Consider the following 14,978-nt stretch of genomic DNA (forward strand, 5'->3'; position numbering starts at 1 on the left):
CACAAACATACCCACACACTCATTTTTATATAATAAATGAAGAACTTATGTGTCTCTTGAAAACACAGGGTAATAAAAACACAGCAGGGGAAAAAAAGAACAGCAGGAGGACAAGGAATTCATACTCAAAAGTTGAATGAAAAAGGCCCTTTAAAGCCACTGAGTTTAATGTGCAAATACAGTCTAATTTAACTTTATAATTCTGATGTGGAAGTATTATCTAGGTGGAGTCAAGTTTTAGAAAAATTCAGTGACACTCTCATCATCAACACATGAAAATTACACTGAAAACTGGGTCAATATAATAACTCAACACTCATTTTTATAAATAGCACAGATTCAACAGATGTTAAAAGGGTAAGGGAATATTATGAAGAACTATGCAGCTATAAATTTTAAGATGAAACAAACAATTCTAATTATATAATCTACCAAAACTTATTAAAAAGAAATCAATAACCTGAGTAGTCATATTAGAGAAATTCAACATGTAGCTAAAACCTCCCCACAAAACAAACCAACCAATTCAAACTTCAGGCCCAAATAGCTTCACAGGTGAATTTTACATAACAATTAAGAAATAAATAATACCTAGTCCTCATAAATTCTTCCAGAAAACTTAAAGGGAGAGACAAAAATCTTCAAAAATTTCATGGAAAAGTATATATGAAAAAAAAGATGAAAGCATTCCAACTTTTTGTTCCAAAATAAACTTTTTAATTATATTTTTCATGAAATGTTAAAAGTATACTTCTGTTTCCCTAATTATCCACAGAGGCTAGCCAGAGACACTATAAGAACAGGAAATTACATGACACTCTCTCATGAATACAGAGATAAAAATTCTGAAATAGCCTTCAGAAGCAAGTTGGATTCAGCAATATACGAAAAGGGTATTACATCACAATCATGTGAGGTTTATTGGAAAAAATGTACAAGTGCTTTAACATTTAAAAAATCAATGTGACTCACATAGTTTACATTAAAAAAGAAAAAAATCATATGATCATCTCATTAGTGATGGTAAAAAAGCAACGGACAGGGCCGGTATTGTGGCTCAGCAGGTAAAGCCACTGCCTGCGACATGGGCATCCCAAACGGACATGGGTTTAAGTCCAGGCTGCTCCACTTCTGATCCAGCTCCCTGGTAATGTGCCTGCGAAAGCCGCAGAAGATGACCCAAGTCCTAGGATCCCTGCCACTCACATGGGAGATCCAGAAGAAGCTCTGGGCTCTTGGCTTTAGACTGCCCCAGCTCCAGCCATTACAGCTATTTGGGGAGTGATCCAGCAGATGGAAGCATGCTAGCGTACTCTCGCTCTCTCTCTCTCTCCCCAACTCTCTCTGTAAGTCTGCCTTTCAAATAAATACATAAATAAATCTTTTTTTTTTTAAAGCAATGGATAAATTCACTACTCATGAGAAGGAGCCATCAGTCTATTTTAAGAAGGGAGCTTACCTTCTTCTAAATATCAGTAATACAACAAAGGTATCTGCTATCACTAATTCTTTTAACATTGTACTGCAAATTTTGGCCAGAGAAATCAGGCAAAAAAGAGAGAATAAATAAATGCCATCTAGATTAGAGAGAGGAAACACAATCATCCTCATTCACAGAAGATGTAGTAGTCTATATAGAGAAGTAAAAAAGAATGATAAAAAAAATTTCAAACTAAACTAAGAAGTAAGTTTATCAAGGTTGTAGGACATAAGACAAATATACAAAAATGAATTAATAGGGGTGAGTATTTGGCCTAGTGGCTGAGATGCCTAGTTTAGTACCTGGCTCCACTCCTGATTTTAGCTTCCTGCTAATGCAGACCCTGAGAGGCAGCAGTTACAGCTCAACTCATTGGGTTCCTGCCACTCATGTGGGAGATTTGGATACAGTTTGGTTCCTAGACAAAGCTATTGCTGGCATTTAAGTAGTAAATCAGTAGATGGGAGGACGCCTTCCCTCCCTATCTATCACATGCACTGTCTCCCTGCCTCACACATATTTGACAGAGTTAGAGAGAATGAGACAGAGAAAATCGATCTTCCATCTGCTGTTTCACATCTGGATGGTCATAACAGCCTGGGCAGAGCCAGGCTGAAACCAGTAGCCAGGAGCTTCATTCAGGTCTCCCATATGGATGGTAACAGCCCAAACACCCGAGCCATATTCTGCTGCTTTTCCCAGGCTGGATAGGAAGTGGAGCAGCCAGGACATGACCTGGCACCCATATGGGATGCTGGCATCACAGCCTTACCTGCTACAATGCAATGCTGCCCCTTTAAATTTTTTTTTTTTTTACAACTGTGTTTCCACATACAAGTAATAAGCATTTGAAAAATAAAATATACTCACTAAAACAACACTAAAATATAAAATTCCTAGGCATAAATATACTGAAAGATGCAAAATACAATACACTGAATATTACAAAACACTGCTGAGAAATAAGTAGATTTAAATAAGGGAGAAATTTGTTTTGTTCAGATAAATTTCAGTTATTATGATGTTAATTCTACCATAACTGTCTACAGATTCAGCACAACTGCATCCAAAATCTCAGTAGGTAATTTGATGTGTTTTCCAATTAAAAGAGAACTAAATTAAGAATAACAAAAGTAAATCAGGAAAGTGGTCAAACATTTAGAAATTAAATAATATAAAACAATTATAAGATGACACAGGAAAATTAGAAAATATTTTGAACTGAATGAAAATGAAAACACAACGTATCAAATTTGTGGCATGCTACTAAAGCCATGTTTTAAAAAAATCCTGTGTTAAAAATTACAAAAATTCTACAAGTCAATAATCCAAGTTTTACACTTTAAGAACCTAGGAAAGAGCCGGCGCTGCAGCTCACTAGGCTAAACCTCCGCCTTGCGGTGCCGGCACACCGGGCTCTAGTCCCGGTCGGGGCGCCGGATTCTGTCCTGGTTGCCCCTCTTCCAGGCCAGCTCTCTGCTGTGGCCAGGGAGTGCAGTGGAGGATGGCCCGAGTACTTGGGCCCTGCACCCCATGGGAGACCAGGATAAGTACCTGGCTCCTGCCATCGGATCAGTGCGGTGCGCAGGCCGGGGCGGCCATTGGAGGGTGAACCAACGGCAAAAGGAAGAGCTTTCTCTCTGTCTCTCTCTCTCACTGTCCACTCTGCCTGTCAAAAAAAATAATAATAATAATTTTGGGGTAAGATTCCGAAAGCACATACACACAAATAATAAAAAGAATACATAGGGTTGTATAAAGCTAAGATGTTTCTATACTGCAAAGGAACAATCAAATGTGTGACAACAAACCTATAAAATAGGAGAAAAAAATTTTGAAAATTATCTGAGAAGGCCAGCACCATGCCTCACTAGGCTATTCCTCCACCTACAGAGCCGGCGCTCCGGGTTCTAGTTCCAGTTAGGACACCGGTTCTGTCCCGGTTGCTCCTCTTCCAGTCCAGCTCTCTGCTGTGGTCCAAGAAGGCAGTGGAGGATGGCCCAAGTTCTTGGGCCCTGCACCCACATGGGAGACCAGGAGGAAGCACCTGGCTCCTGACCGGCACAGCGCGCCAGCTGTAGCAGCCATTTTGGGGGTGAACCAATGGAAGGAAGACCTTTCTGTCTGTCTCTCTAACTTTGCCTATCAAAAAAAAAATTATCTGAGAAAGCATTACTATTTAGAAAATATTCAAAAAACAAAACAAAAACTCTAAATAATAAAAAATTAAATAACCAAAAAAAGAAAAATAACAAATGCTAGTAAGGATATGGAAGAAAACAAACCCTTATACATTGTTGGTGGAAATGCAAATCATTACTTTCATAATGGATAACAGCATGAAAATTTCTCTAAAAACTAAAAACAAATATACTCTATGATCCAGTTATTTCACTTCTAGATATTTATTGACCGGAAATGAAAGCAGTATATCAAAGAGACATGTGTACTTCTGTATCAACTGCACTATTCACAATAGCAAAGGAATACAATCAATCCAGATTCCTTTCAGAACAATAAATTAACAAAATGTGATTAAACACACACATATACACACAAACACACACAGAGATATTATTCAGCCACAAAAAAAGTGCTGTCCTCTTATTTGCAGCAAAATGGGTGGAACTGGAGGAAATCAGTTTAAGGGAACATCAGATTCAGACAGACAAATACCACAAGTTCTCTCTTATATGTAGAAGCTAAAAGAAAAAGGTTGATGTGAATGCAGAACAGTAATTACTAGAGTCTGGGAAGGGTGACAGTAATGGAAGCTAGCAGAAGGCTTGGATAATTGGCACCAAAATGTGATTTAATCATCACACACTGAATGAATGAATCAAATTAGCACATTGTACCTCATAGATATAGACAATGAAATTAATAAACAAGAGCATAATTCGACAATATAAAAATAATTCTTAACACTCTTAATGAACATTCAACCTAATTAGAGATGCTTTATGTTTAAAATAGAAATTGTTCCATTCCCCAAAGGCATACAAATGGTTAACCATATGAAAAGATGTTCAATATCAATAGGGAAACGCAAATTAAAACCATGATAAGAAACCTGTTCATACCCAATAAAACGGCTATCATCAAAAAGACAATAATACATCTCATTAAGGATGTGGAGAAATTGGAATCCTCATATACCGCAAGTAGGAATATAGAAACGTTGTAGTTGTCTCAAAAAATAGTTTGCAAGTCCCTCAAAAAGTCAGTTACTTAACAATGAAATATTCTTTGGCAATAAAAAATAATGAAGTATCCATAGATGCTACAACATGGATGGACTTTGAAAACATTATGCAGGCACCAGCGCTGTGGCACAGCGAGTTAAAGCTCTGGCCTGAAGCGCCGGCATCCCATATGGGTGCTGGTTCTAGTCCTGGCTGCTCACCTTCCCATCCAGCTCTCTGCTATGACCTGGGATAGCAGTAGAGGATAGCCCGGGTCCTTGGGGCCCTGCACCCACGTGGGAAGACCTGGAAGAAGCTCCTGGCTCCTGGCTTTGGATTGGCACAGCTCTGGCCCTTGTGGCCATCTGGGGAGTGAACCAGCGGATGGAGGACCTCTCTGTTTCTACCTCTCTCTGTAACTCTGTCTTCCAAGTAAATAAAATAAATCAAAAAAAAAAAAAAAAAAAAAAAGAAAAGAAAAGAAAAGAAAACATTATGCCAACTGAAAGAAGCCAGTCACAAAGACATACATAGATATGCATAGAGTTTCCATTCTCTGGTTCACTTCCCAAATGCTTACAATGGCCAGGGCAGGAGTGGGGCTGAAGCCAGAGCCAGGAATGTAATTCAGACTTTACACTGTCTGTCTGTGTTCTTGTTACCCAAGTGCCAGGGTACACTGGCTGGCAGCTGGAATTGGGAGCCAGAGCTGGCACTTAACACCCAGGCACTCCAACATGGAATTCAGGAGTCCCAACAGGAATCCCAATTGTTAGGTCAAACGCTTGATCCTGACTCTACACTTTAAATAAGTAAATTATAAAGTATGAACTACACATTAAGAAAACTCTTTGATAAAAGATTATTATCTGGCCCCCTTTCCCAAATAATGACACGAAATGAGGTATCGGGATTTTCAGTGATAAACAAAAAATATCTATTTCCATCTTTCCATCCTCCAGCTATAAAAATAGATGAGATAGACTAGAAAGCTCATTCCACAACTTGAAAATGCCTGCATTCACTGGTTGTCTATTGCTGCATAACACATAACCCCCAAAACACAGCACCTTAAAATAAGTCATTATCTTTCAAGTTTTACGATCTAATCTCAGAAGTGATATGTAATCACTTTTGCCAAGACCCATCAGTTACACAGTTCAATTCTGATAGCACATTAAGATTTTAGACAAGGATGTGAATACCAAGAGGTTGCAGGACATGGTGGAGGCTGACGTTATGACAACAAATAGGCCAATGATGCCACAGAAGTAAAAGTTTGATCTTTTCACTGAAAAAGGATTTTTATATATCCCTCAGCAGTGTGACAGATATACTCTGAGACATTTTGATAGTTACCAATAACAGGCTCTTGCTAAGACCATTCATACCATTTTCCATTATCTTTGTGACTAAGTTACTATCAGAATAAAGAAACATGAAACTGCATAGTTGAGAGCTGCTGGATAAAGTATATGAAGAATTTAGTTAACTGTGTTCTCCCCTCTATAGCTGGCAGAAATGAAAAAGTCCCAGTTATGGAAAGGTTACGTTGTACTACCAGGGTCAGACAGTGCTAAGCAAGGGAACAGAGTCAATTCTCTGTCTTTTCATTACACTAAGATCTATGTGTCAGGGAACCAATTACAATGATTTGTAATACATATGACACTGTAAATGTGAACACTGGATCAATGTACAGTAAACAGCCTAGTTATTCCAAAACTGATATCTCCTGGTATGGCTTTTCAGTCCTGTTTGTTACAATTTTTTTTATTTAGTAAATTTGGAAAATTTAATTTCCAAATTTAGAATATTTAGTATATTTGGAAAATATAAATTTCCAAAGTACAGTTTATGGATTACAATGGCTTTTCCCCGCCCCATAATTTCCCTCCCACTCACACCCCTCCCATCTCCCACTCCTCTCCCATTCCATTCACATCAAGATTCATTGTTTAATTTTTTTTATTTTATTGACAGGCAGAGTGGACAGTGAGAGAGAGAGACAGAGAGAAAGGTCTTCCTTTGCCATTGGTTCACCCTCCAATGGCCGCTGTGGCCGGTGCACCGCGCTGATCCGATGGCAGGAGCCAGGTACTTATCCTGGTTTCCCATGGGGTGCAGGGCCCAAGTACTCAGCCAATCCTCCACTGCACTCCCTGGCCACAGCAGAGAGCTGGCCTGGAAGAGGGGAAACCAGGACAGAATATGGCACCCCGACTGGGACTAGAACCCGGTGTGCCAGCGCAGCAAGGCGGAGGATTGGCCTAGTGAGCGGCGGCGCCGGCCAAGATTCATTTTCAATTATCTTTATATACAGAAGATTGATTCAGTATATATTAAGTAAAGATTTCATCAGTTTGCACCCACACAGAAACACAAAGTGTAAAATACTGTTTCAGTACTAGTTATAGCATTACTTCACATTGGACAACACATCAAGGACAGATCCCACATGAGAAGTAAGTACACAGTGACTCCTGTTGTTGACTTAACAATTTGACACTCTTGTTTATGGCGTCAGTAATCTCCCTAGGCTCTAGTCATGAGTTGCCAAGGCTATGGAAGCCTTTTGAGTTCGCCGACTTCGATCTTATTCTGACAGGGTCATAGTCAAAGTGGAAGTTCTCTCCTCCCTTCAGAGAAAGGTACCCTCTTCTTTGATGGCCCCATTCTTTCCATTGGGATCTCAATCGCAGAGATCTTTACTTGGGTGGTCTTTTTTTTTTTTTTTTTTCCAGAGTGCCTAAAATACTCTCATGGGCTCTTCAGCCAGATCCAAATGCCTTAAGGGCTGATTGTGAGGCCACAGTGCTATTTAGGACATCTGCCATTCTATGAGTCTGCTGTGTATCCCACTTTCCATGATGGATTGTTCTCTCTCTTTTTGATTCTATCAGTATTAGCAGACGCTAGTCTTGTTTATGTGATCCCTTTGACTCTTAGACCTATCAGTGTGATCAATTGTGAACTGAAATTGATCACTTGGACTAGTGAGATGGCATTGGTACATGCCACCTTGATGGGATTGTATTGGAATCCCCTGGCACATTTCTAACTCCACCATTTGGGGTAAGTCCGATTGAGCATGTCCCAAATTGTACATCTCCTCCCTCTCTTAATCCCACTCTTATATTTCACAGGGATCACTTTTCAGTTAAAATTTAAACACCTAAGAATAACTGCGTGTTAATTACAGAATTCAACCAATAGTACTAGAACAAAACAAAAAAATACTAAAAAGGATAAAGAATTACATTGTACATCAACAGTCAGGACAAGCGCTGATCAAGTCACTGTTTCTCATAGTGTCCATTTCACTTCAACAGGTGTCCCCTTTGGTGCTCAGTTAGTTGTCCCCGATCAGGGAGAACATATGATATTTGTCCCTTTGGGACTGGCTTAATTCACTCAGCATAATGTATTCCAGATTTCTCCATCTTGTTGCAAATGACGAGATTTAATTGTTTTTGACTGCTGTATAGTATTCTATAGAGTACATGTCCCATAATTTCTTTATCCAGTCTACTGTTGATGGGCATTTGGGTTGATTCCAGGTCTTAGCTATTGTGAATTGAGCTGCAATAAACTTTAATGTGCAGACAGCTTGTTTGTTTGCCAATTTCATTTCCTTTGGGTAAATTCCAAGGAGTGGGAAGGCTGGGTTGTATGGTAGGGTTATCTTCAGGTTTCTGAGGAATCTCCAGACTGACTTCCATAGTGGCTTAACCAGTTTGCATTCCCACCAACAGTGGGTTAGTGTCCCCTTTTCCCCACATCCTCTCCAGCATCTATTGTTGGTAGATTTCTGAATGTGAGCCATTCTAACCAGGGTGAGGTGAAAGCTCATTGTGGTTTTGATTTGCATTTCCCTGATGGCTAGTGATCTTAAACATTTTTTCATGTGTCTGTTGGCCCTTTGGACTTCCTCTTTTGAAAAATGTCTATTGAGGTCCTCAGACCATCTCTTAAGTGGGTTGTTTGTTTTGATGTTGTGGAGTTTCCTGATTTCTTTGTAGATTCTGGTGATCAACCCTTTATCTGTTGTGTAGTTTGCAAATATTTTTTCCCATTCTGTCTGCTGCCTCTTCACTCTCCTGACTGTTTCTTTTGAAGTACAGAAACTTCTCAATTTGATGCAATCCCAAATGTTAATTTTGGTTTTGACTGCCTGTGCTTCTGGGGTATTTTCCAAGAAGTCTTTGCCGGTACCTATATCTTGCAGGTTTTCTCCAATGCTCTCTAATAATTTGATGGTGTCAGGTCATAGATTTAAGTCTTTAATCCATGTTGAGTGAATTTTTGTATAAGGTGAAAGGTAGGGGTCTTGCTTCATGGTTCTGCACGTGGAAATCCAGTTTTCCCAGCACCATTTATTGAATAGACTGTCCTTACTCCAGGGATTGGTTTTGGATCCTTGATCAAATATAAGTTGGCTGTAGATGTTTGAATTGATTTCTGGTGTTTCTATTCTGTTCCATTGGTCTATCCATCTGTTTCTGTACCAGTACCATGCTGTTTTGATTACAACTGCCCTGTAGTATGTCCTGAAATCTGGTATTGTGATGCCTCTGGCTTTGTTTTTGTTGTACAAGATTGCTTTAGCTATTTGAGGTCTCTTGTGCCTCCATATGAATTTCAGCATCACTTTTTCCAGATCTGAGAAGAATGCCTTTCGTATCTTGATTGATATTGCATTGAATCTATAAATTGCTTTTGGAAGAATGGACATTTTGATGATGTTGATTCTTCCAATCCATGGAAGAATCCATGGAAGATTTTTCCATTTTTTGGTATCCTATTCTATTTCTTTCTTTAAGGTTTTGTAATTTTCATCGTAGAGATCTTTAACGTCCTTGGTTAAGTTTATTCCAAGTTATTTGATTGTTTTTGTAGCTATTGTGAATGGGATTGATCTTAGAAGTTCTTCCTCAGCTGTGGCAATTCCTGTGTATACAAAGGCTGTTGATTTTTGTGCATTGATTTTATACCCTGCTACTTTGCCAAACTCTTCTATGAGTTCCAATAGGCTCTTAGTAAAGTTCTTTGGATCCCCTAAATAAAAAATCATATCATCTGCAAAGAGGGATAGTTCAAGTTCTTCCTTCCCAATCTGTATCCCTTTAATTTATTTTTCTTGCCTAATAGTTCTGGCTAAAACTTCCAGAACTATATTGAATAGCAGTGGTGATATTGGGCATCTCTGTCTGGTACCAGATCTCAGTGGAAATGCTTCCAACTTTTCCCCATTCAATAGGATATTGGCCATGGGTTTTTCATAAATTGCTTTGATTGTATTGAGGAATGTTCCTTCCATACCCAGTTTGCTTAGAGTTTTCATCATGAACGGGTGTTGTATTTTTTCAAATGCTTTCTCTGCATCTATTGAGATAATCTTATGGTTTTTCTTCTGCAGTCTGTTAAGGTGGTGTATCACGCTGATTGTTTTGCGCACATTGAACCAACCCTGCATACCAGGGATAAACCCCACATGGTCTGGGTGGATGATCTTTCTAATGTGTTGTTGCATTCTATTGGCCAGGATTTTATTGAGGATTTTTGCATCTATGTTCATCAGGGATATTGGTCTGTAATTCTCTTTCAGTGCTGCATCTTTTTCCGGCTTAGGAATTAGGGTGATGCTGGCTTCATAGAAAGAATTTGGGAGGACTCCCTCTTTTTCGATTGTTCTGAATAGTTTGAGAAGAATTGGAGTTAGTTCTTCTTTAAATGTCTGGTAGAATTCAGCAGTGAATCCATCTGGTCCTGGGCTTTTCTTTGTTGGGAGGGCCTTTATTACTGTTTCAATTTCTGTCTCAGTTATGGTTTTCTATGTCTTCCTGGTTCAATTTAGGTAGGTTGCATGTGTCCAGGAATCTATCCATTTCTGATAGGTTTCCCTGTTTGCTGGCATACAAGTCCTTGTAGTAATTTCTGATGATTCTTTTTATTTCTGTTGTTACGTTTCCTTTTTCATCTCTGATTTTATTGATTTGGGTCTTTTCTCTTCTTTTTTTAGTTAGTTGGGCCAATGGGGTGTCAATTTTGTTTATTTTTTCATAAAACCAGCTCCTCGTTTGGCTGATTCTTTGTAATGTTTTTTTGGATTCAAGCATGTTGATTTCTTCTCTGATTTTAATTATTTCTCTTCTCCTACTAGATCTGGGTCTGGTTTGCTGCAGATTTTCTAGATCCTTTAGACGAACTGAAAGCTCATTTATTGGGTGCCTTTCCAATTTCTTGATGTAGGCACCTATTGATATAAACTTTCCTCTTAACACTGCTTTTGCTGAATCCCATAAGTTTTGTTATGTTTGCTGTTATCCTCGTTTACTTCCAGAAAGTTTTGATTTCTCTTTTGATTTCTTCTATGACCCATTGTTCACCAGGAGCATGTTGTTCAATCTCCATATGCTTGCATATGCTCTAGGGATTCCTGAGTTGCTAATTTCCAACTTCATTCCTTTATGGTCTGAGAAGCTGCATGGTATGATTCTAATTCTTTTGAATTTGCTGAGACTTGCTTTATGGCCTAGTATGTGGTCAATCCTAGAGAAGGTTCCATGTACTGCTGAGAAGAATGTAAATGCTTTATGTGTAGAATGAAAAGTTCTGTAGATATCTGTTAGATCCATTTGGGCTCTAGTGTCGTTGAAATCTACTGTCTCCTTGCTCTTCTGTCCTGTTGATCTATTTCTGAGAATGGAGTATTGAAGTCCCCCAGATCTATTGTATTGGAATCTAAGTCTCCCTTTAAGTCCCTTAACAAATCTTTTAAATAAACCGGTGCCCTTTAATTAGGTGCATATACATTGATAATCGTTATATCTTCCTGTTGAATTGATCCCTTAATCATTATATAGTGCCGCTCTTTGTCTCTCAACAGTTTCTGTGTTAAAGTTTATGTTGTCTGATATTAAGATGGCTTTGCCCGCTCTTTTTTCATTTCTGTTGGCATGGTATATCTTTTTCCAGTCTTTCACTTTCAGTCTGTATGCATCTTTGTTGGAAAGATGTGTTTCTTGTAAGCAGCAAATAGATGGGTTTTGTTCCTTAACCCAATCAGCCAATCGGTGTCTTTTAACTGGACAGTTCAGGCCATTAACATTCAATGTGACTATTGGTAAGTGGTAACTTTGCCCTGCCATTTGCCAAAGATAAGTTCTAATATATGCTTTGCTTTGAATTCCCTGTGATCTTTTGCTGTGAGGTTTCCTTCCTTTACCTTCTTTCATATTGATGACCGTGTTTCTGTGTTTCTGTGTGTAACACATCTTTAAGCATCTTTTGCAGGGCTGGACGAGTGGCGACAAATTCTTTCAATTTCTGTTTGCTATGAAAGGTCTTTATTTCACCTTCATTCACAAATGAGAGCTTAGCAGGATATAATATTCTGGGCTGGAAGTTTTTCTCTCTTAGTACCTGGGCTATGTCTCGCCATTCCCTTCTAGCTTGTAGTGTTTCTGATGAGAAGTCAGCTGTGAGTCTAATTGGAGATCCTCTGAGAGTAATCTGAGGTTTCTCTCTTGCACATTTTAGGATCTTTTCTTTCTGTTTCACTGTGGTGAGTTTGATTACAATGTGTCATGGTGAGGGTCTCTTTTGGTCATGTTTACTAGGGGTTCTATGAGCTTCCTGTACTAGGATGTCTCTTTCTCCAAACCCGGGAAGTTCTCTGCAAGTATCTCACTAAAAAGGCCTTCTAATCCTTTCTCTCCATGCCTTCAGGAACTCCTAGAACCCGAATATTGGTTTTTTTAATAGTATCCTGTAGATTCCCCACAATAGTTTTTAGATTTCTAATTTCCTCTTCTTTTCTTTGGTTTGACTGTATCCTTTCCTGTGTTCTGTCTTCTAAGTCCGATATTCTCTCTTCTGTTTCACTGACTCTGATTTTAAGGCTCTCTAATGTGTTTGTCATTTGATCAATTGAGTTCTTCATTTCATTTTGATTTCTCTTCACTATCACACTTTCCTGTTCTACTAGTTTCTGTGTTTCATTTTGAGTCCTCCTTAAGAGTTCATTTTCTCAACAGAGATTTTCTATCCTGGCCAGTAAGGAATTCGGTACCTCAAGCATTTGTTTTTGAAAACTTCTAATTGTTCTTATCATAAATTTTTTGAAATCCGTATCTTGCATTTCTCCCATCTCATCATTTTCATAATCTTGGCTTGGGGTGTCTTGTTCATTTGGGGGTGTCATAATGTCTTCCTTGTTCTTGTTTCCTTGGTTTTTGCGTTTGTTGCCTGGCATTGTGGAGATATCTTTGGATTCTTCTTCCCTTGCTGTGGTGTTTCTTCTTGTTATACTATGACTATATTAAGTGGACTGTCTGCTTTTGATGGAGCCTTAGAGGCTTGAGATGGGTGTGGCCTGAGAGCTCTGTTTGGTTCCTCAGGGTTAAGGGTGTGCCAAAGGTGACACTCCCAGGTTAGGTGTGGTAAATTTCTCTTTTTCTTTCTTTTTTTGATTCAAAAGCAAAGTAATTCCGCACAGCTTGCGTTCCAGTGCTGGTGTGTTGATTCTGCCGCTGGTGTCCCGAACTGTGGGCTCCCACGCTCTCCACGCAGGTCCACTGTGAATCACTAGTTCTGGAAGAGTTTCCTCTGCTGTTTCTTCCCCCAGTCTTCCTTGAACCTGCAGTATCACCACTTTTAATTAAACTGTATCTTCCCGGACTATCAGTGTGTTCCCTTCCTATTCCGCCATCTTGCCGCTCTTGTTACATTTTTTCAATCAGCAGTTGACTTTCTTCCCTCTTTCCACTCCAACTGAGAGCTGATCTACTTAGCTAGCGTAAAAAGGAATGATTCATTCAGTTCAGCTATCATTTACACACACACACACACACACACACCACACTACATATACAGTCTGTTATAGAGTGTCTGTTCAATGCCAGCACTGAGCAGGGATATTTTGCAGAGTAGAAAACATAGCCCTTTCATTCAAAAAGCAGGCAATGAAGTTGAGAAGACAAGACCCAGCCCTACAACACTCAGAAAATGGGTCACTATGTGACAGGAGGCCTCAAGAATTCATACAATTTAATCATTATATTTAACAACTTATGTAACAATTACAATATGCCAAATATGTTACAGTCTTAACTCTTTTAATCCCTTTAAAGGTCATCCCCATCTTGCAGATGAGGCAAGTGAGGTTAATTGGCTTACAGAAGTTCTCAGAGCTGGTTAAATAAGGACAAGGTTCAAACACAGAAAGCATGGCTCCAGAGTCCACATTCTTAACCGCTATAATAGGAAGCTTCAATAATAGCAGCAGTTTTTCTTCTGCTTCCTTTATATACACTTTGCAAGGTTTTGAAGGAAAGTCAACCTTGAAATTCCAAAATTGCTCTGAGAAACCCTAGCTTTCAGGCTGCACAGGGCCAAGTCAGTATCTAGCCCAATGCAGTAAGGATGTTCTAGGACAGTCTGCTACCTGTACACGCAGGAGTGAGGAAGGGTGAATAAACACGTATCAATGAAGTAGTGATTTCCTGGTGCCAAAATGAAAGATTAGATTGAATCATAACTGCAATTTGAAAATTAAGCTGGTTAGAATAGAGAAATTAAATGGATGTGCTGTTCTGCAATACAAAAATAAATCAGTGTGTCCCTGCCAAAGCCCATTAGAACGTGAGAAATTTCATATGATCTCCTAAACATGTCCTCCCAGAAGCATACCATAGGAATAGTACATTGTGCCAGGAAGAAATGTATCTGGTTGTCTTTAAGAATATGGTAAGTCCGTAAGAACAGCTCCTTGTTTACTGATAAACAAATTAGGTATCTGATCCTCTGAGGACTCTTGTTTTATCATGAGCAAGCCAGATAGGAAAATCAGGTCTTCTGAACTCCACTCCAGTGGGCTTCTTGTCCTTGGATTGGTGTCCAGTTACCTTTGGGAACTGTCTGGCAGTGCTTGAACTTTTGTTTCAGAATAGTCCTAAGTGGCTGACTGTGGACTAGGATATCATTGGCCTAAGGTATTCTTAGGATAAATAAAAAAAGCAACTGTAACTAGACAAGAAACATATGGATGGTTCCAGGGTTGGTTTGCCAGCTTGCCATGGCTTACTACTCTACTATTGGCACTGGCTGGCCCTGTAATTCTGATTTTCCTAGCTCTGCTTATTGAAATGTGCATTATAAACTGTGTTACTAGATATGTTAGAGAAAGAATTAGCACAGTGAAGTTAATGATCTTGAAAGCAAATTATAAATATTTAAAAAGTGCTGAAAACAATAAATCAAAGGTCTGATCAGTGTCTAGAGAAGGGGGAAATGTAAAATCAGAACTAAAA

At 39.0% G+C, this 14,978-nt stretch overlaps 1 protein-coding gene across 11 annotated transcripts in view; it reads right to left on the reverse strand.

Annotated features, from left to right (window-relative positions):
* ARHGAP20 (Rho GTPase activating protein 20) overlaps window positions 1–14,978 on the reverse strand; it is a 133,806-nt gene that overhangs the window by 89,203 nt on the left and 29,625 nt on the right. The gene's annotated exons all lie outside the window — the stretch shown is intronic.

This window comes from Oryctolagus cuniculus, chromosome 1 (assembly GCF_964237555.1).
Source record: "Oryctolagus cuniculus chromosome 1, mOryCun1.1, whole genome shotgun sequence".
Classification (NCBI taxonomy): domain Eukaryota; kingdom Metazoa; phylum Chordata; class Mammalia; order Lagomorpha; family Leporidae; genus Oryctolagus; species Oryctolagus cuniculus.